The sequence below is a fragment of the Mustela putorius genome, unplaced genomic scaffold (assembly GCF_011764305.1).
Source record: "Mustela putorius furo isolate JIRA1106 unplaced genomic scaffold, ASM1176430v1.1 tig00003901_pilon_pilon_pilon, whole genome shotgun sequence".
Classification (NCBI taxonomy): domain Eukaryota; kingdom Metazoa; phylum Chordata; class Mammalia; order Carnivora; family Mustelidae; genus Mustela; species Mustela putorius.
In genome coordinates this window covers 11,922,165-11,945,277 of record NW_025422049.1, presented here as the reverse complement: position 1 = coordinate 11,945,277, position 23,113 = coordinate 11,922,165, and the positions used below count along the sequence as shown (strand labels likewise).

The 23,113-nt window shown below is 39.0% G+C and overlaps 1 protein-coding gene and 1 pseudogene across 2 annotated transcripts in view; one reads left to right on the top strand and one right to left on the bottom strand.

Annotated features, from left to right (window-relative positions):
- The window catches only part of IL13RA2 (interleukin 13 receptor subunit alpha 2), a 46,617-nt gene extending 38,401 nt beyond the window's left edge, over positions 1–8,216 (bottom strand). The window contains exon 1 of one of the 2 annotated variants that reach the window (XM_013048459.2): positions 8,117–8,216. The gene's annotated coding sequence lies outside the window, so the exon portion shown is untranslated. Of the gene's footprint in view, positions 1–2,124; positions 2,208–8,116 lie in introns of those variants that run through there. The other variant, XM_013048461.2, reaches the window with a different exon arrangement.
- A 3,004-nt stretch (positions 8,217–11,220) lies between these two features.
- LOC123388560 lies at positions 11,221–11,329 on the top strand (annotated as a pseudogene).
- The last annotated feature ends 11,784 nt before the right edge of the window (positions 11,330–23,113 follow it).

Genomic DNA, 23,113 nt, shown 5'->3' with positions numbered 1-23,113 from the left:
TCTAAAAAAAAAAAAAAAATCTGTATTCAATTTTTAATCATCACCAATGGGCACTAGCAATCACTTTTTTTTTTTTTAAGTAATGTCTACACCTAATACGGGGCTTGAACTCATGACCCCGAGATCAAGAGTCACATGCTCTTCCGGCCAGCAGCCCCTATAATAGCTTCTTAATACATTTCCTTGAATTTACTCTGGTCCCTGTAATTTCTACCGTCAGGGTACCTGTCTTTTGTTCTCCAAGAGCAAATCTGATTATACAACTGCCCTGTTAAAAATTCTCCATGGCTTCCTCTTTATCTTGAGACACTTGATTTTCAAGGTCCTAAACATTGTGGCATCTGACTAATTCTACAGACATTTCTTATACACTCTCCTATTTTGTGCTCTGCGTTCTCACCACAGGGCTTATGCACATGTTGCTCCATCTGGCTGAAAAAAATCATCTCGTATGGTTAATCATAAGGCCCATGAGAGTAAGAACTGCTTTTGCTTTTACATCACCATAATGCCTATTACCTAGTAGACAATAAGTGTTTGGTTAATAAATGAATGCACTGATACGGTTTTAAAGCTTTAAACTAGTTATCTCCAAAGGTCCTCTTATTTTGGAAAGCTGACAGACTCCTGATCCAAAATAAATTTACCAGAGCTCTGTTATGGTACCTTGATACTTCTACAACATGAGTCACCAAAGGATTCTTCTCAATAATATTTTTGAGCTATGCAAATAACAAACCAGTACTTGTAGAAGAACAGCATGTATATCTTCCCTAGAACAAGTATATCTTCCCTAGAACAGTAATAAATTCCACTTATGCAGATGACCTTAAAATATCCAGATAATCCTTCCATACATGATTTCAAAACTGATAGATAATGTAACAGTTTTGAAATAGTTTTTTTCTGGTTCAAAGAACATGAATACACATGGGAACTATGAATACTCAAAATATTAATGGAACTTATCATCACTTTCCTTTCCTCTATTTCCAGTACCAAACAGTAGTGTGACTTCTCAAGCAGTGACCTAAAATAGAAACATAGGAGTCATCCTAGATTCCTTTTTCTCATTTATCTTCAATCACCATTTCATACACACACATACGCACAATATAAAGATTCCATTCTCTAAACCTTAGAGACCTCTAAAGACCTTAGAGGGCCATCCATAATCACTTCATCTTCACTGACAAGACCCTAATCTTAGCTCTTAACATCTCTTGACTGATCAATTGCAATAACCTTTTGATGCATTTCCGTCTTCTAACAGGACAGATTCATGTCATTTTCCATGCTGTAGTCAGTGTGACCTTTTCAAAACACAAATATGTCCATTCAAACTCCTTCACTAACTTCACATTGCCCTACAGAATAATTTATAATAATAGCTCAAAATTCAATTGTGCTCATATTGTGCCAGCGCTTCGGAAAATGTTTTCCTATATTAATTCACTTAATCCTCATCACAGCGTTATGAGACAGGTACTGATGTCATCACATTTTACCAATAAGGGAACTGAGGCACAGAAACACTAAAAGATTATTGCAGGGTCTCAGGGCTGGTAAGAGACGGGGCCAGATTCAGAGCCAGGCAAGTGTCATTCCCAAATTGGTGCCCTAACCTCTATGCTGTATTGCCTCTCATAAAATGAAGAATAAACTCTTTAGCATAGCAGTCAATACTTTTCATTACCTGGCCCTTACCAGCACTTTCAGTCTCATTTCCTACATGTAGATCTTCAAAAGTAGGGTCTTATTTTATCTCTAAACTTTTGTCTATACATGTCTCCTGAGACTAATTTTGTTTTATCTAGCCTAGTCATGGATTACTCCTAGTCACTGAGATTTAGCTCAGGTAGCAACACTTCCCTCTCTATGCTTTCTGAGTACACCTTCTCCCAGACTAAACTGTGAATTATGTCTGCACTGTCTATTGAAATATTAGGTAATGAAATTCCACAACACATTAAAAGGCACTTGCAATTTAACGAAGAGACGAGACTCATAAACAGACAAGTATACGGCAACATTTTGAGATAATTATTTGTATTTTACTCAAAGCTTTTTTTCTTCTCCCTCTGTTTTCAAGAAGATAACCAGTCTTTTTTTAATTTTCCTTACCTCACCCAAGGGGTTTCCTCTTCCCCTGTTGCCAAGACTAAAAGCAGAAATTGTGCACACAGACTTCCCCTCCTAGCTTTTGTATTGCCAAAAATCAAGCTCATAGGAGAAATTATGCTTAGGAGTGCCAATGCAAGTCTTAAGAAGACAAATGAAATTCCTTTTAGGGTACTCAGGAGGGAAAGGAACAAATACTTTTTCTTTTTAAAGACTTTATTTATTTATTTGACAGAGAGCATGAGAGAGCACAAGCAGGGAGAACAGTAGGCAAGGCAGGCAGAGGGAGAAGTAGGCTTCCTGCTGAGGGAGCCTGATGTGGGGCTTGGTCCAGGACCCTGGGATCATAACCTGAGCCAAAGGCAGAAGCTTAACCATCTGAGACACCCAGGCACCCCAGAAAGAACAAATACTTTAGAAAAAAAGAAGTCAAGGGTCTGGCAGAGAGAACAGCTCAGCATTCAATGGTAGCAGCCTATAAAGGGGCAAACCTGAAAGGACCATCCTTGGTTGAGACAAAATAGTATCTCAGAGACTGTATCAGAGAATTGACAGAAGGTAAAGATCAGTGACCAAAAGGGCCTCTCTAGTATTTTGGTGTTGCCTAAGGCCTCAGAATATTTGCATAACATGGTAGGAGGATCAAGTATTAACTGAAATTGCATATCTTACTTTCTTGGCGGAACGCTGAATACAGGGTAGCTTAAAGAACATATTAAAATGTGAAATTTCTTGGATACCAAAGTTGCAGACTAACTTCATACTACCTTCAGTTATAATAAGGTGTGGTAAATTCTAAGACAGAGACAAGCACTTAGAAGCACAGAGGACAGGTACCTAAACTGGTCCGGGGAGATGGAAATGGTCAAGTAAGAATCCTCAGAGAAGTAGTACCTAAACTATCTCATATATATGGAGTACATTTTTGCAGGGGCAGGGAATATGAGGGAAGGATTCCTCCTCAATGGAAACTGATTAGGCAAAAGCAGAGAAGTGAGAAAGCTTAATGAATTCAAACATCTACAAGTGGTTTGATTTGGTTGCAGTGTAAGATGTACTTAGGCATGCTATCTGAGCCATGTTAAAAGACTCTGACTTAGGGACGCCTGGGTGGCTCAGTTGGTTAAGCAGCTGCCTTTGGCTCAGGTCATGATCCCAGCATCCTGGGATCGAGTCCCACATCGGGCTACTTGCTCCGCAGGGAGCCTGCTTCTCCCTCTGACTCTGCCTTCCACTCTGTCTGCCTATGCTCGCTCTCGCTCTCTCTCTCTCTGACAAATAAATAAATAAAATCTTTAAAAAAAAAAAAGACTCTGACTTAGTACTGATGGTAATAACTGGTATTGACAGGAAACAGTACTGAGGAAAACTACTGAAGTAGAAGATTTCAAGGAAAAGGTATTAAAACCTCAGATGCCAACAGGGATGGCATGGGGGAAAGTAAGACAAAACTGCAATGGTTCTGTTGTACTTGGAAATAAGTAAGGAATGCCTGGGTAGCTGAATGGGTTAAGCATCTGCCTTTGTCTTAGGTCATGATCCCAAGGGTCTCGTGGTCTTGATCCCTACTCAGCAGGGAGTCTGCTTCTCCCACTCCCTCTCCCTCCTCCCTGCTCATGCTCTCTTGCTTCTCTCTTTCAAATGAATAAAATCTTTTAGAAAAAAAAAAAGAAAAGGAAATAAGTAGTGACTTTGATAAAGGTAGTTACATGTATAGACCACTTTTTATTGAAGTTTAGTTGTATAGATTGTGATGGTCTTGGTTGTACAGAGAAAGGTTAAGAAAAGGTATCTTGGGGTGCCTGGGTAGCTCACTCATTGGGCCTTTCGCTCAGGTCATGATCCCAGTGTTCCTGGGATTGAGCCCCACATCAGGCTCCCTGCTCAGTGGAAGGCCTGCTTCTCCCTCTCCCACTCCCCCTGCTTGTGTTCCCTTCTTTCGCTGTCTCTCTCTTTCTCTGTCAAATAAATAAATAAAATCTTAGAAAGAAAGAAAGAAAGGAAGGAAGGAAGGAAGGAAGGAAGGAAGGAAGGAAGGAAGAAAGAAAGAAGAAAGAAAAGAAAGAAAGAAAGAAAGAAAGAAAGAAAGAAAGAAAAGGTATCTTGGGGTGCCTGGGTGGCTCAGTCGTTAAGCGTCTGCCTTCAGCTCAGGTCACAATCCCAGGCTCCTGGGACAGAGCCCTGCATAGGGCTCTCTGCTTAGCAGGAAACCTGTTTCTCCCTCTCCTATGCCCTCTTCTTGTGTTTCCTCTCTCTCTCCAATAAATAAAAATCTTTAAAAAAAAAAAAAGTATCTTTTTTTTTCTTTGCTGAGAAAGAGGAAGAGAGTAAAGGAAGAGAAAGAGAATAATTATGTAAAGAAATCCCTGAAAAAGCTAGAGGCCAGCATGTAATCTAAAACAAAAGTGGAAAAATTGAATTTGGACTGACAGAGGGCTCTGAGACAAGACAAAAGCATGGATGAAGACGAAAATTGATGTGTTTATAAAAGACAGTGAGGTTGGTGGATAAGAGGTTCAGGCACATCTGATGGCATTTATTTTCTGTGTGAAATAGGAGAAAAGCTTACCTCCTGAGAATAAATATGTAGTAGCTGAGTAGAATGCTCAAAAGCAGAGGAGAAGGTTTGCAATAGCCACCAAGGAGGATGTAAAAGAACTTAGGAGAATCCAGAAGACTCTGAGTAAAGACCTGTAGAAGGATAACCTGGCTAATACCTGTTCATGCTTCAGATTTCAGCTCAAATGTCACTTGCTGAGAGAAGTTGAAATGAGGCCCCTGTTGAGGCCCCTGTTGAACTTGAAATGAGGCCCCCTGCTTTATGAGCACTATGTTTCCTTTAAAGACTTGTAATGGTTTTAATCTTATACTAATTTGTGGGATTACCAGATTAACTTCTACTCCATTAGACTATAAACTCAGTGAGGTCAGGGATCATATTCATTTTGCTCACCACTATATGTATTTTGCTCAAAATGTAACCCTTAGATTCCAATCACTAAAATGTGAAGAATATTAATACTGTTCTGCATGACCAGAATATGGATATAGTTAGGTTAGCAAGAAGCTAGAATTTAAGATATAAGGAAGCAAGAACTTCAAATGGTTTATGTTGTACCCTCAGTGACTAGCACAGTGCAAGACACATAGTAGATACTCAATACTTACCTGAATAAATGAAACAAATATGGCAGAACACCAAGTCTCCTGAATTCCATTCCAGTGCTCTTCCGACTCTATCACAGCAACCCATACCAGATGTTCAACATATTGATTACTATAATAAGGGCCTATGCATATGCATTATTATCTCTGTTTTTTTAAAAGATGTATTTATTTATGTTAGAGAGAGAGAGAACGTAGGTAGGGTTGGTGGAGCAGAGGGAGAGGGAGAGAGAGTCCATGGAGCCTAACACGGGGCTCAATCTCACAACCTATGAGATCACAACCTGAGGCGCAACTAAGAGCTGGATGCTTAACCGACTGTGCACAGGAACTCCTATCTCTGTTTTACTCAAGAAGAAAATGAGAGCTCTGAAAGATGCAGTATCATAGGCAAGTTAAACAGCTAGGATGTGGTGGAATCAGAATTCAATTGCCAGTTTCTCTGGCTCCAAAATATGAGTTATTTCTTCTATTCCATGCTCCCTGTTAAGGTATTATGTGATAAAAGACTTAATCTATGAACCTTCCTAGGGATATGTGCATTCAAAAGTCCCCCCAATATCCCCACTGGCAAAGAAAAACAGAACAAACAGAACACTTCCATATCCAAAGTAGTGACTTCCATGGTAAAATCTTAGGCAAAGGGACTGAGACAGGTCAATTGGTCTGAGACAGGTCAATGAAGAGAACATCTGTGGGCAGGCACCTGTCAGCCATCTCCTAAATCATCCCAGGTAGGCACCTGTAGTGTGATTGGTCATACTCTATGATCCTGGACATTATCCATCTACCCAGCATAAGTCTTGATTATACAGCGAGAATGAAAGAAAGAAATTCCAAACAGCTTTTCCTCTCAGCTTTGCTTCAGTGTGAACCTAGACTAGAAGCAGCATGGAATGATGGAAACAGCATGGCTATTGCAGCCACAGAAATCTGGGCAAGACACTTCAGCTCTCTATGCCTCAATTTTCTTATCTATAAAATGAATGCAACAATATTTGTCATCATAGGGTTTAGGAAGTGATTAAATGAGATAGTACATGTAAATGCCTGCAACATAGTGGGCATTACTCAATTGTTATTACTTGCCTTCCACTTCTTCCACATGCAACAGTCACCCCCCGTTAATTCCTCAAAGACACCCAGAAAAATACATCAAAACGAATAAGCAACTCTCTCCATACTCCTTTTGTTTAATCCTACCACTTAAATAATAGTTTTTAACAGTTCTTAAAAAAAAAAAAAAAAGATTTATTTATTTATTTGAGAGACAGAGAGTATGTGAGTGGGAGGAGGGGCAGAGGAAGAGGGAGAGAGAGAAGATAAGCAGACTCCCTGCTGAGCACAGAGACCTATGCAGGGCTTGCAGGACCCAAGATCATGACCTGAGCTAAAAATCAAGAGCTGGCCACTTAACAGACTGAGCCACTCAGGTGCCCCTGTTTTTAACATTTCTATTGCCTTTCACAACATGAGTCCTCATCAGGACATTTGGCTCATTTTACAATTAAAGAAACTAACATGTACAGATAAAGAAACTAAGATGAAGACCACTTAGTCCTTACTTTATTATTCTCTGCTCAAAATAATAATAATAGGAGGTGCCTGGGTGGCTCAGTCGTTAAGCACCTGCCTTCCACTCAGGTCATGATCCCAGGGTCCTGGGATTGAGCCCCACATGGGGATCCCTGCTCAGCTGGAGCCTGCTTCTCTCTCTTCCACTCCCCCTGCTTCTGTTCCCTCTCTCACTGTTTCTGTCAAATAAATAAATAAAATCTTTAAAAAATAATAATTTTATGCAATTTACTTAAGTCTTAAACTCTCTAAACATTTCATACTTTAATAAAATTTGTATCAAAAAACAGCTACTGGGGTGCCTGGGTGGCTCAGTGGGTTAAAGGCTCTGCCTTCAGCTCAGGTCATGATCCCAGGGTCCTGGGATTGAGCCCCACATAGGGCTCTCTGCTCTGTGGGGAGCCTGCTTCCTCCTCTCTCTGCCTGCCTCTCTGCCTACTTGTGATCTGTCTGTCAAATAAATAAAATCTTAGGGGAAAAAAAAAGCTGCTAAATCCCCTGTATTCATGTCATGGTTTCATATACTCTCTTACATGTTAAACAAAGAAAATGAATCTGGAAATATTCAAAGTGAGTACAATGTATAAAAGTGATGGTCAGATTTAAGTGTTAACTATGTATTTTTTTTTCAGAAGAAGATAAGCATCAAATGTATATTAGTTCATTTCAGAACAAAAACAGTGAAAATTGGAATTTTTATTTTAATAACTCTACTATATATGTGTTTAACCATACTACACAAGTAAATGAAATCATCACATACAGAAGATACGCAAGTTCCATAAATAAAATCAAACATCATATAAAATATATTGTCATTGATTTTAGAGGAGCCGTATGGTTATTTCTGAGCAAAATAGAGAAAAGTTGCAGCAAAGTAGAGAGTTCTCATTTATAGGGGGGGAAAAATCACATAGAAAATAATTTCAGAAAACTTAATTCTAAAATGCAGTTTTCCTTACCATTTCCAAAGGACCAGTTTTGCTTATAAGAGGTATGATTTTTTATAGGAAATAAAGGCCAATAAAAGAACAACTAGAAATTAAGCAATAGTGTTATTCATATTGATTATCCAGCACCTATTAATTAGCTGCATGCAAAAAAGCAGTATTTCCTCAAATGAATATATATCATTTCAAACGATTTTTGCTATAAAAAGATTTCTGAGCCCATTTTTTATTAAAATCTGTAAAATTATTTCTAAGTTACCTTTCATCCCCACATTCCCTCTCAGAAACTTCAGTTTCAGACTTACTGTGAGTGAATAATGTGTCCAGTTATATTCAAATTCTTCTGAAATACCACTGAAATCTGTCTCAATGAACAGCTTCTTAGCTTAATGGATTTTAAATGACCTAAGAAATGAAGACTTTCTGTAGGAGGAGCTCTGGTTTATCCACGGAATGTACTGTCATGAGAAAATTTGCATTCAAAGCAGGTCAGCATTCAAGGTTACATTTGTCAAAAGTTTCAGAGGAAATCACGAAGTTCATCTGATTTTCTTTCCCCTTTAATTAGTTCCTGATATGGCATTTCAGTATGCCAATGTTATTTTACTACGTGACTCACCACATTGGGAATTAAAAGATAATCCAAAGGTAAGTATGTGATTGCCAGGTCTATGCTGTTTCCTCAGAGTATACAATCCAAAGTACTTCACTGTTTTGAGTTTCAAATACCTTAAGTATGAAAAGAGTCATAAATGGACAAGGAATCTGGAAACCTAGGTTCTACTCTAGGGTGTCCCTCCCACAATCAGCTAGGTATAGGTGACCTTGGACAATTTCCTTAAATTCTTTAGGACTCAGTTTCAAAAAAATAAAATATTAAAGGAACCTCAGAAATCATCTAGTTTAACCTTAAATTCCAAGTAAAGATTGCCTCTGCATTTCACCAAAAAGGTGGTCAGTTTCTCATATGTAAAATTAGCAGTTGGAACTAAATGATGTCCTAAGTTTCTGATTTCTAAAATCTTTGGTGCTGTAATTAAAATACATTGTCATGTATATGTTTTTTCCTCCACTGAAAGTTTATCAAATATATCTTCATATAAACAAACAAGATTTTATTTCGGCCCAGGTAAGAGTAAATAAAGAAACTTAAATTGTCACCAAATTGTCCCTCAACCTTTAAGTCTCCAAATTGCCCCTCAACCTTTAAGTCTCCAAAGTAATTGCCATGTCCGGGAACCATGCAAAGCCATAAGAAGATGGGAACTTTGGATGCTTTTCTAAAGTATGTCAGGTACTTATTCCAAAATACAAGTAAATTGAGATTGAACCCAATCCATATAATATCACCTAATTTCCACTGGTTAAAAAGTGCCTTCCTTGGTTCAGAACACAGGTTCACACTTGATAAATTCTCTCATATACCAAAGATACATTTTACAATAAATATGTGAACAAATAAAAGGTAAGGAATCTGAATGAAGAGAAGACCGTGGGTAGAGCCTTCTATCACTAACTTTATCTTTTACTCTAAGATTTTTTTTTCATTTTTATTCACTGCATAGTTGATGCTTCACCCTAAATTGAAACTGGGAGGTGGGAAGACATTGAGCATTGTTTAGGGAATTCGGTATGTATTTTACAGATGTCAGCTAGTTTGTCTATTTCACAATCATTTTTTCAAAAATCATTTATCAGACCTACATGAGGAATATCACAATCAGAATTTGCCACCTGGGTGGCTCAGTGGGTTAAGTCTCTGCCTTCGGCTCAAGTCATGATCTCTGAGTCCTGGGGGGAGCCCCGCATCAGGCTCTCTGTTCAGCAGGGAGCCTGCTTACCCCTCTCTCTCTGCCTGCCTCCCTGCTTACCTGTGATCTCTCTCTCTGTGTCAAATAAATAAATAAAATGTTTAAAAAAAAAATTGCTGACATGATGGTAAGAAAAAGACCAAGATTCAAAATCTTCTTTCCTTTTCCTGTGATTGCAACTTCAATTAACTGTTTATTTATATTCTTCCATTAAAAATACTCTTCATGAAGTTTTCTTCAAGCTTCCTGTTTTCCCCAAAACTGACCCTTGCAAACATTTCATTACACTATACTTTATAGTTTTAATGGAAAGGTACAATTCAATGCAAGTATAATCATATCTTGGAATGATACAGTGCATTTATTCATGTTAGCTTATTCATAAGCTAAATATAGTTAATAAAATACAGTTGGGAAAATTTTAAAAAAATAAAATAAAGTTGAAAGCAATAATGTACCATGCCTCAGATGTTAAATTTCATTAAATATGAACTTCTATCTTGATTTTATAGCATAATCATGAAAACATAGGCAAATCTTTGTTTCATGGTGTGAAGAGAAAGAAATTAAAAAGACAATCCAAGGCACCTGGGTGGCTCAGTCATTTAGGCATCTGACTCTTGGTGTCAGCTCAGGTCATAATTTCAGGGTCATGAGATTGAGCTCTGTATCAAGCTCTGTGCTCAGTGAGTAATCTACTTGTCCCTCTTCCTCACCCTCTGCCCCTACCTCTCTTTGCCATAATTTCTCTCCCTCTTTCTCTCTCAGCTCAAATAAATAATCTTTAAAAAAAAAAAAAAGAACTTATTTTAATATACTACAAGTCCTATTTGATGGCTTTCTACTGATATCAATAGAAGTTGCCAATGATAATTGTGTGCTTGTACCTTAGCATTCATTACTCTGCCTCAGATACATGACATGTTGCAACTCCTAATAAAGAGAATTTGGAAGTAAACATGATTGGTGCAGAGAAAGGAGGCTAGATAAGACTAATTGGAACAGTCCCTCTTTAGCTGGAAGTTAGTCCAAAATCAAGAGACTATAAACCAACATTTGATGCAGGGCAGGGTCAGTGTCACCCAGAAGGGATGAAATGAAGAGGTACATCAAAGCCTCGGGGTGGGGAAGTTCTTCAAGATAGTGGGGATCAGGTCACATTTCTGGGAGAATTGAGCAAGATAATACAAGAAATTCTGCAAGCAATCAACATTCAGTTCTGGAAGGGGGCCAGCAGAAACTAGGCAAGAAGATTTAGGCCTGGGCCCTCCTTTCATCAGAGACACACAGAACTGAGCTTTCATAAGGAAGCTAAAGTCCAATTAAACACCCAACAGCAGATGGTGAGGTAAGAAACAAAGTCTAAAGCCTGATGCTTACATAGTTTCCCAGAGGCCCAAATCAATTCTAGAAGCAAAACACACACTAGGCTACTTCCAGACTTCTACCTGGTAAAAGAGAATGGCTCTCACTGGGCCAGAGCTGTGTAAGAACTGAGACTTCCTAGCCTGACACCATAAAGTGAAACTAGGACAGACGAAGGGCACCCAAGTACTATCCCTGGGGGCCTTTCTAGCAGGAACATAGTACTTCAATTTATCGCTTCTCAGCCTTTTGGCTAAGATCAAGTGTAGTACTTCATTTTATCCACTATCCCCTTGGGATAGCTAAGTAGATACTAGGTAGTTTTACAAATGGATATCACTCAAGTTTCAATAGGTTGTTACTTTCCAGAAGTCAAAAATTCAAGAGTAATTCAATAAAATCTAGGTGGGCCTGACACCTACCCCAGTGCTTTCCCTGCAGTCACACTATTGCTAGAATTCTCTGATAACTCAGTTGCTGAACTCGTTGACTAGCAAGGATCTTGATATCTCTTTTGCTGTGTAAAGCTGTAGAACTCCTATTCTGTAGACCATCAAAACAGGAAATGGGTATTCCTGAACTGCTGCTCAAATGAAGTAATCAGCAAAGTCAGTATTTAGTGCCTCAAAGTGTTATTTCCTTTGTAAGTTTAAAAGACACTAAATAAGCAAGAACAAAACAAAACAAAATATTTAAAAAATAAAATAATAACCACTGACTCTTTATGTGTACACACACACACACACACACCTCTTAACAAAATTCCTGGATTTGAGAACAGTTTTTAAACATTCAGGCAAATGTCAAACTTATAATGTCCAGAGAGCTTTTCTTTTCATATGACACCCCTGGAAAACTGACCTGAAGATTACTTGGTAGGCTTGGCATATTGCACAGAAAAGCAGTGTCTTACAAAGAACAAACTCTGTGAGACAAAAGGCATCTAGACAGCCTGCTTTCCCTGAATTCCAGTCTTTTTATTCTGAAACCAACTATTTATGAGTCTTAAATTCCCCTCCAGACTACCATAGATTCAACAGCAGAATACCAGAGCTGAGATTCTCAGGAAACCCACACGAGCTGAAAAATACAAATAGCAACAGTATGATCCAGTCCCCAGATTGACACCAAACAGGCTTAAACACAGACCCACAGACCACAGGGGTCAGCAGTGGCAGACTCTGCTTTCTATTCACTCACATTCATTCAACCATTTACAGAGCAGCAATGTGTGAAGCACTGTGCTAGATGCTGGGGATTCAAAGACTACCTCATGTAGGTCAATTCTAGTTAGAGCTATGGAAGCTAGAGGCTACTGAATAATTATAGTACAGTGCAATAAGAACAGCATACTCTGACACAATCTACAGAATCTTCATCAGCTAAGGAGCTCAGAGAAGAGAACAACTCATTCTATCTGCTTTGTGATGAGAAGGATATCTTCAGGCAGAAATGGTTGGGGGGTCACTCTTGCTTCTGCTGTCAAATTGTGGTATAGTAAAAAAATTGTATTTGGTCTTTGTCTCCAGTTTCTGGCACAGAGCTCCTAAAACCCTTAGAAATTCCTGAGTGACAGAAGTGTCTTTTGTTATTCATAATGAGTCCCTTTCTACCATACCTGAGCTTATGCTGAGATGACTATTGGTGAGCTCCTAGATAGCTTCAGGATGGGGGTCAGTTGCCAGAGGAAGCCACCATGAGATTAGAGGGTAAGAACTATCAGCCCCACCCCCAACAGCCCACACCACCGACCTCCTGGGAGGGGAGAGGAACTGGAAGTTGATTTCAATCACCAGTGGTAAATGATTTAATCAGGGAATGGACCTAAGGTAGACAAGTGCTATCCCTGACCTCTCTAGCAGGAACATAGGTATTAGTTTATTTTATCCATTTATCTCCCTGAGATAGCTAAATAGATGCCATTTCAGTTTTACAAATGGATATCATTCAAAATCCAATAGGTTAAGTCACTTTCCAGAAGTCAAAAATTCAAGAGAGGGTGCCTGGGTGGCTCAAATGGTGAGGCGTCTGCCTTTGGCTCAGGTCATGATGAGATTGAGTCCCTCATCAGGCTCCCTGCTCAGTAGGGAGTCTGCTTCTTCCTCTCCCTCTGCTGCTTCCCCTGCTTGTACTCTTTTGCCCTCTCTCCCAAATAAATAAATAAAATCTTTAAAAGATTCAAGAGAAATAAAATCTAGGTGGACCTGACATCCAGGTCCATGCCTTAGTAATGAACATCCACAAAAATGGGGTCAGAGAATCTGAGCCTGGATAATTGCTTGATGCCAGAAAACATCCTTGACAAGTCAACCTTCTTTATAATTGTTTCTTTATGCATCAAATAGCCACCTATTTGGAAAGGCCTAGGTTTTTCAGGAAGCTTATCAAGATAAATTTGTCTGATACACTGTGGTAAAGACTGCTAATTTTTTCTCAGTATCCATATTCCCCTTCTTTCTTTTGGTAACTGAAACTCATGAACTTTAGCTGGGTACACAGCTTCCCAATCAAAGACTGTATTTTCCAGACTGCTTTGCAGTTTGATATGAAGATATGACAGAAATTTAGAGGATGATATGCAAACACAGCGATATGTGCAACATTTGGATCATGTTTTGACAAGAAAATCTCTTGTCCTCTTCCTTCTCTCCCCTCACTCAACCAGTAGGCTATTCCACAGACATGACAGTAAGGACCATATCTGACCACAAAGTCAACGCACTAGGAAATGGCAAAGCAACAGGGTGGAAGGATTCTGGGCCACGGATGGCCTGCTGCAGTGCTGCCTGCTCGCCTTTGGTCTGTTACTTGAGCCATAATATTCCGAGGTGTCTTGATTATGGCAACTTACCTTGTACCCTAAATAATAAAGAAATAAATTTTCATTAAAGTGCAAGTGATATTACTTAATGTGTTATTCTTCCCAAAGTCACTTGTACCTGGAACCCCAAAATCAAAGAATGTATAAAGTCCAAAGGAAAAAAAATCTTAATGATATTTCAGACCTAGTCAAAGGCCAGAGGTTTTTGGTTTGGGTTTTGGTTCATTTTTGCTTCCCTTTGAATCTCAGCATACTAATCATTGCCTACTCTGTCACTCCTTTAAGTTTGGCCCTGACTCTAAGCTCTCACATATCGGGTTCTCTCCTTAGTAGGTGATTTCCTTAAGAACAGGAAGTATGCTTTACTTGTCTCTATACAACTAGTTCCTAGTTGTTCAGTAAATATGTATTGAATGCTTCTAACGAAGGTAACCAAAACAGCCATATTTCCTTTAAAAAAAAAAAATTCCTCCACATATAACTTTTATTTAATAGTGCAAATAAATAAATGACCAAAAAATAATGACAGAATAGGCTGACATTGTTGGTCGAAACTTGTCAGGCTCTATGTTTAATGATTACCCATGGTCTTTAGTTGTCATAATGATACATACATGATGTATATACTACCATTTACATTCCCATTTTACAGAAAAGATAACTGAGGCTCAAAGAAGTAAAAAAAAAAAAAAGAAGAAGAAGAAGAAATTAAAAAAACTCTTTCTCAAGATGTTACATTTAGGAAATAGCTGAAATAGGGATTTTTTTATTTTTTATTTTTAAGATTTTATTTATTTATTTGACAGAGAGAGATCACAAGCAGACGGAGAAGCAGGCAAAGAGAGGGATAGAGGGAAGCAGGCTCCCCGCTGAGCAGAGAGCCCCATGCGGGACTCGATCCCAGGACCCTGAGATCATGACCTGAGCCGAAGGCAGCGGCTTAATCCACTGAGCCAAATATAAAGTTTTAATATAAAGTTTTTTTATTTGAGAGAGAAAGAGAACAGGCAGTTGGGAGGGGCAGAGGGAGAGAGAGAGAGAGAAGCAGATTCCTTGCTGAGCAGGAAGCTCAACTCAGGGCTCTATCCCAGAACCTGGAGATCATAGCCTGGGCCCAAGGTAGACACTTAACTGACTGAGCCACCAGGCGCCCCTGAAATAGGGATTTGAACCCAGGATTGTTTAACATTAAAAGACATTTTCTTAGCTACAATGTAGTCTACCATATTATCCTCCACAAACGCTTGCTAATGTGTAGGGTGGCAAGGGAAAAAAAAAATCAGCCTGGCTTAAAAATGAGTTACAGATAATTAAGCTAATCTAGATTATGTGTTATGAGAGAGCCAAATTAATATAAATTATATCATACTTGTAAAAACTTTTACTAGTTTCCTGATCAATGAATATCTTGACCTTGAAAATCTGTTCATGGGGAATTTTTTTAATCTGGTCTAACCCTTAGCACAGTTATTTAAAAACTGAAGAACACTGCCTGCCCTGTAATGCTCATAAAGACTGCTATTTTGCATAAATATTTCAGAGCAAAATGGAAGAAAACAGCATAGGCAGAAAATAGACTTCATAGGACCAGTTTGAACGTAGTATCTGCTATCAAGCATTTTGTAAATCAATTATATTTCTAAATTTGCTATTTTATAAAAATATTCAAACCTACATAAAAGTAAAAATAGCTAAATGAAATCAAATGTACCCATTATTCAGATTCAACAATTATCAAGCTAATATTTATTAATCATATCATGAGAACTGACATTCCTATTCCCAGACATCAGTAAGTATGTTCACAGAAACTGAAACTGGTAATACTGAAACAAATCTAAAAACTCTTTTTTTTATAGCCAAGAAAATCAAGGACCTGAATGAAGAGATGATCTAATCAAGGTCATTTATTAGCCTTTATAACAATCAGTTGTCTGGGATGTCTGGGTGGCTCAATCAGTTAAGTATCTATCTTCAGCTCAGGTCCTGATCTTAGGGTCCTGGGATCTAGTCCTGCGCCAGGCCCCCTGCTCATCGGGGAGCCTGTTTCTCCCTCTGCCTGCTGCTCCCCCTGTTTGCATTCTCTCTCTTTTTGACAAATAAGTAAATAAAATCTTTTAAAAAAGATTTTTTAAAAATATCAGTTTTCTGATTCATATTGCTATTTAGTGTTAAACATATTTTAATTTACTAGAATCCTTTGAAAACAAGTAACGAAATGCAGTAAAAGCTTTTTCTCTATAAATCCGTTAATACAGACTAGGTTAGTCTACAAATATGTCTTTTCTACCTAAATTTTTTCCATAAATATAAGTTACAAAACAACTCTCCCATTTATCCCGTTTCAAATATAAATGAATTATAAAATAAACAGTTCTTCAATCAAAAGAATTCAGAGAAACAATCATATGGAATTTTACCATAACATCATGATCTTTTCCAATTTGTCTCTTGATAATGCTGAGATAGGAACAACCACATAATGAACTATTAACAGGAAACCAGAGTGTACACATGTGTGTCCTCAGATTGAGGCTTAATAAAATTAGGAAGTTAAGCTCCAGCTGGAGACCAGACAACCAGCAGAAAATTTCTTACAGCCAGGGCACATCATACTTTCAGGAAAAATAAAGATCAACAACACATATTAATTTCCTTAAGTTGTCACTCTATTAGTGGCAGGCATATGGGTTTTCAAATGCTTAAGCAGGCTACTAAACAGGGTTTCAACATCATCTCATCTATTATTCTTTACATTTAATTTAGAAAAAAAACACTGATCATATGGGTCATAGTCACTGCATATTAACATGTGACTTTAAAGTGGCTATATTGCCTGAAAAGAGAATAGCTAGATCTTTTACACTAATACAGAGATGATCTTGTGAGTGGTATTTCAGATTGGCAGCACATCTTTGAAGAAATGTTTTCCTTCTTTCCTCAGACCATGACCTACTTTCTCCCTAGGTTACTGCCATTTAGTGATTCATTGATTCAGCCAGTCGCTTACTAATTCAGCAAATAGTTACTGAGTGTGTGTTAGGTCACGGGGCTATAGCAATGAGTGAACAAACTCCTGCTCTCATTGAATTGACTTTCCAGTAATGGAGATAGATCATAGATAAATAATCAGAAATACATTAGGTCATGATAAATGCCATTAAAAAAGAGCAGGGTAAGATGTTAGATAATGATGGGTGAAGTGAGAGAAAGAGGCTATTTTAGAAAGGAAGATGAGGAAGGCCTCTGCAGGAAGAACCTGAATAAAGGATGGAAAGAGTCATGAAGAAGACTAAGTGGAGAGTGTTTCAGGCAGGTGGAATAGCAAGTGCAAAGGCCCTGAAGAGGGACCGTGTCTGGTGGGCAGATGCTAGGAGGCCTGTGTTGCCGGAGCAGAGTAAGCAGGAAAGAAAGGACGATACGTCAAAGAGGTACAGGGGACAGTTTGTGTGGTGCCTCCTAGGCTAGTTTAGTTTGACATTTTGTTCTGAATGAGATAGGGAGCCACTGGAAGGGTCTGCTGTTTGATCAGGGAAGTATATACAATTAGTTCTGTTTTAAAGATAACTCTGGGGGCGTCTGGGTGGCTCAGTGGGTTGGACATCTGCCTTCAGCTCAGGTCATGGTCCCCGGGTCCTGGGATTGAGCCTTGCATCAGGCTCCCTGCTCAGAGGGGACCCTGCTTCTTCCTCCACACCTACTCCCACTCCAGTTCTCTCTCACTATCATTCTCAAATAAACAAATAAATAAATAATCTTTAAAAAAAAAAAAAAGATAATTCTGGCTGCTGATCCCAGGACTCTGGGCAGATGCTTAACCTACTGAGCCACCCAGGGGCCCCTTTATACCTGAAACGTATAACACTGTGTATCAACTATACTCAAATAAAAAAGAAACTTGGAGGGGCATTTGGGTGGCTCAGTCATGAAGAATTTGTCTTCAGCTCAGGTCATGATCTCAGGGTCCTTGGATCAAGTCCTGCATTGGGCTCCCTGCTTGGCAGGAACCCTGCTTCTCCCTCTGCCTCTCCCCCTGCTGTGTACCCTCTCACACTGCATCTCTCTCTGTCAAATGAATAAATAAAATCTTTATAAATATATATATATATATATACATATATATATAATAAATGTTTAAAAAAAAATTTTGAGCACCTGGTAGAGCATGAAATGCTTGCTTTCAGAGCGGTGAGTTTGAGCCCTGTGTTGGACAGAGAGATTACAAAAGGAAAGAAGGAAGGAAGAAAGGAAGGGGCTTAAATAAATAAATAATGTGGAGGGGTTGTTTTGGCAATCGTTCTTTCTTGTGTCATCAAATTGTTGCATGATATCCAGTTACTGCTAGTTTCGGGTGCTCTTTTTGGTACATTTCCCCCTTATTTGTTGTATACTGGCTTTAAATGTTGAGAGCAAAGTTACGTACGATTTTCTTTTGTTCTGAGCTACTCTCTAGCATACATATATGACACATAGAAGAAGACACAGAATAGCTAAAAGAAAATGAACATATACATACTAAATTGATCATACTAGTTCCATATCTGAATATAGTATCTAAGGGCATTAATCTGGAGTCATATTGCCTGGGTTCAAATCTCAGAACCATCATTTACTAGCTATGCGACCCTGGAAAATGTACTGAGCAGAGTGCCTGGGTGGCTCAGTGGGTTAAAGCCTCTGCCTCCAGCTCAGGTCATGATCCCAGGGTCCTGGGATCAAGCCCCACATTGGGTTCTCTTCTCAGTGGGGAGCCTGCTTCCTCCTCTCTCTCTTCCTGCCTCTCTGCCTACTTATGATCTCTGTCAAATAAATAAATAAATCTTTTTTAAAAAATGTACTGAACATCTATGCTTCAGTTTCCTCATTTTTAAAATGGGGGATAGTAATAGGGTTTACATCATAGTAACAATTAAATGAATTTATATGTATAAAGCATCTACTATATGCCTGACACACACACACACAGTTAGCCTCTGTATGAATTAGGTGATGGAAGATTTTGATCAGAAAGTAATTAAAGCTCCAGGATACCAGGACGGCTCGGTTGGTTAAGCATCTGCCTTCGGCTCAGGTCATGATCCCAGGGACGGAGCCCCACATCAGGCTCCTTGCTTGGCAAGGAACCTGCTTCTCCCTCTACCTGCCACTCCCCCTGCTTGTGCTCACTCTCTCTCCATCAAATAAATAAGTAAAATCTTAAAAAAAAAAAGGGGGTAAAGCTCCATCTGTCATTTACTTGTCAGTATTTCCCCTTGCTACCTACTGGGTTTAAGTCTCAATATTAGCACCACTCTTTTTTTTTTTTTTTAAGATTTTATTTATTTATTTGACAGAGAGAAATTACAAGTACACTGAGAGGCAGGCAGAGAGGTCTGTGTGGGAAAGAAGCAGTGTTAGTTTTTCACATTTGTACTGCATGACTAATTCTTACCTTGAGTATTCTGCAAAGTACAGAGACTAGGGCTGGCAAACTTTAGTGATGTATAAGGAATGAGTATGTGAATATGTGGATGCATGCATAAATGAAATAAAAAATTCTAGAAGAGGGAGGATAAACATAATGAAAAAGTATCAAAAGGGAGGGAAATGAGAAAGCAAAAACTGCTAAGCCACTAAAGATCTCATTCCCCACTTGGCAACTGTTCCTAAGCCTCCTGCATTTTTTTTTTTTTTTAAAGAGGAACCGTTTTCTGTAAATGCTTAACAGAAATCCCTTAAGTTCCACTGTTGATACAAAAGAGGCCCCTCCTTTGGAAAAAATGAAGTTCAGAATGTCTCAGGATACAATATCCACAAATAATTGTAAATGCCCAAACATGAAATAACAATAACCAGATCCCTTCCCTGGCTTATCAATTCCATATGCCAAATTGGGTTACAGAAACTCAGGGACTCAAATGACAGAATAAAGGATTGTGAGAAAGCCAATGTAGAAAAACTATTCACATTTTCACTTCTCGCTAAAGGTTGGAAAACTTAAATTAGGGGCAAGGGGTAATGGAAAATATCTTACAAATCTTTCAAGAAAATTGGTCACACATGTAAAATTGATTTGTAATAACTATTTAAAAGTGTCATTTTTTTTCCCTGAATAACCTCTGTGATGAGGTAGCCATGCAAATCTTTACAAGCCTTTATAAAGACCTCACTTATGCCCAAATGTCAGATAAGCATTGCAAAAGATACAGATGGGTATACAATACCTGAGAAGTACATGAAAATGAGAGAAACTAAAGGACAGGTCCAGGATGGTATGGAATCAAGGGTTAAACTACTGAGGATGGATTCTAAGGGCATTCAGAAGAGGCAGAAAAGGGTGAGCACAGACTACTCTCCTGAGCTCCAGACCATCATATCAAATTGCTTAGTAGAAATTTTTACCTGGATATTTCACAGGTGAGTCAAGCTCAACATGTCCAAGTATGAATTGATCATCATCCTCCCCCACGCAGAACTGGTCTTCCTCCTCTGTTTCAGATTTCATAGAATGGCACTGCTAACCATTTGCTAATGCCAGGTAAGATAATTCTAGTTCTCTCCCCTCATTTCTCCACCACAATCAATCTAACAACAAATTCTGTCAACAGCAATTCCTAACTACTTCTCAAATCTGTGCATCTCCCTGTATTCCCACCACCATTGCTCTAGTTCCATCATCTTTTTCATGATGCCTCTCAACTGGGCTTCCTGCCACCGTGCTTACCCTCCCTCCAAAGCATTCTCTACTTAGCAGTCACAAGATCAAAATGCAGATTGGACTGGGTTATTCTTCCACTTGCAACATATTCTACCGCTCTTCAATTTCAACACTATAGGGTTCATGACATACAAGGTACCCCGTGGTTGAGCCTCTGCTTATCGTCTTGACTTGGATTTTTCACCTCTCAGTAAAACCATACCAAATATTTGAAATTTCCCCCAATACACGATGAATTTCTTATGCTTCACTGCCTTTCAACTGGGAGCTCCGTCAAAATGTAGTAGGGCAAGCATGCCGGCAAGACTTTCAGTTAGGGAATACTTTCAATAATCCAAAGAGAAGATAATGAGATCTTCTGATTTATCATTCAAAACTCCACTCAGACATCATCCCCTCACTGAAACACGTAGCCTGAGTTTCCATAGACACATATGGAAAAGTTCTTCCTGATATCACAGCATTAAGTAGAATGCATCATAATTGTCTCTATTTCTCTACCTCCGTGAACTAGGCTGTGAGCTTCTTGAGGAAATGAAATATATTTTTATTTACCTCTATGTCCTTGGACTCTAACATATAGTGCATAGCTAGTGGGGCCAGAGAGATGGGTCAGAGAAAGGGAATTATGAGGGAGGACTTGAATTGTATGGGAAAGCAAAACCTGATATGGTCCAGCAAATGTGGTTTTTATTTGGGACAAAGTATCTTGATTGTGTATAAATTTGGGCTGCTTTTTCCTTCATTTAATAGATCAGTGATATTGGCCTTCCACATCACCATGACCCTTTTACACTGCCACACTGCTTGACAATTCTTATTTGTTATGTCACTCAAATACTTAATGACACAGACAGAATCCAATTCCAAGCTACATAGATACTGCTTACTATGGACACCTTGGGGGAAAAAATTGAATAGCTATGAACATCCTATTACATAAAGTTTAGTGGGATTTTCTTGTGACCAATACATGCCACATTTAATTTCTTAACTACTACCTATGATATTTAATATGAGGAAAATTCCCATAATGCCAACCATTTGTTTGTATTTGCATAAATTTCAAATTAGTACCTCTCCCTTCTCCTCACCCTTTATTCTAGCATAGCCCAAAAAGAAAAATATCATCTCTAAAATCATAAGACATATATTCTGTATGAGTCTCCGTCTACAGTGGCACCCTTCCTGTGTCTCTCCTCTTTAAGGAATATACTCTTTTGGGAGGAGGAAGATTACATTGGAATAGGAGGCCCCTAGGCTTACCTTATCCTATGAATATAACTAGATAACTATCAAATCATCCTAAATACCTCAGAAATCAACCTGAAGACTACAGAACAAACTCCACAAATAAAGGGAGAGAAAAGACCACATCAAACAAGGTAAGGCAGAGAGGTGGTTTAGGGGAGAAACGGATCCTGGCTGCTGTGGAAGAGAGGGAGCCATGGTTACAGAGAAGAGCAGGAGACAGAGGAATACTCTGGGAAATGCTCAAGGAGAACGTTTCCCCATAGCTATTGGCTTGGAAAATGAGAGGGTTTGAATTTCATGAGTTCTTTCAACCAGCAGGGCTTAACGCTGGGGGTTTTAAAGTTTAGTTAAGTTGATTGGGATAGAGCCCAGAGGGAATCGTGCTGCTCTTGGAGAGAAGGCAAGAAAAACAAGCCAGGGGCACACAGAGTGGAAACAGCAATTAGAGGAGTGTCTGGGGCACACAGTGGGGAGATTATTTGTTCTTTTATGAGCATGTCCCTGACAGGCAGTGTTCAGAGAAACCTCTCCTGGAACAAAGGAGTTGGCAGGTGCCATTTCCCTCCTCCCACCCCTCAGCATAAACACAGAGCCACCTGTGGGAAGCAGCAAAGCACAGACACTGGCTGCTGAAATTGCTTACACTAAGCCCCATCTTCTTGTGTTCCAGGGGATCTGTCCTTCTCAGTTACACTTTGTCCCAACCAAGCAGCCCCCTCACCCAGAAGATCAGCACAAACTCCTGCTCATATCACAACTCCCATCCAGAGAGTTTTGTAGGGCCTCGGTTCCAGTGGAGGTGGTGTCAGGTCTCATTTCAAAAGCAGACCAGAGAGCACCTAGTTAAAACTCACCACGTGCAGGCCCTGGGAACAAATACTGCTCAATCAGGTGAGGAGAGCCTCAGTAGACAACTGGCCTGAAGGGTAGAACAGCCAGAACACAACAGCAGAGCTGAAGCAGACACACTGAAGACAATCCATGAAGTGTCAGGCCTATGGTACTACACGATCTCTTCTTCAAAAGGCCATTACTTTGAGGAACAAGAGACATAACTAGCTTCTCTAATACAGAGAAGAATTCGGAGACTTAAACAAAAAGAGAAAAACAAAGAAATTAATCCCAAATGAAAGAACAAGATAAGGTCAAGCCACAGATCTAACCAAAACAGATATAAGTAACATGCCTGATGGAGAATTTAAAGCAACTATCAAAAGGGTACTAAATGGACTTGAGAAGACTAGAAGACAACAGTGAAACCCTTACCCCAGAGACAAAAAAAGTTTAAAAAGAATCAGAAATTTTTTAAAAAAAGATTTTATTTATTTATTTGAGAGAGAGAGAGAGCATGAGT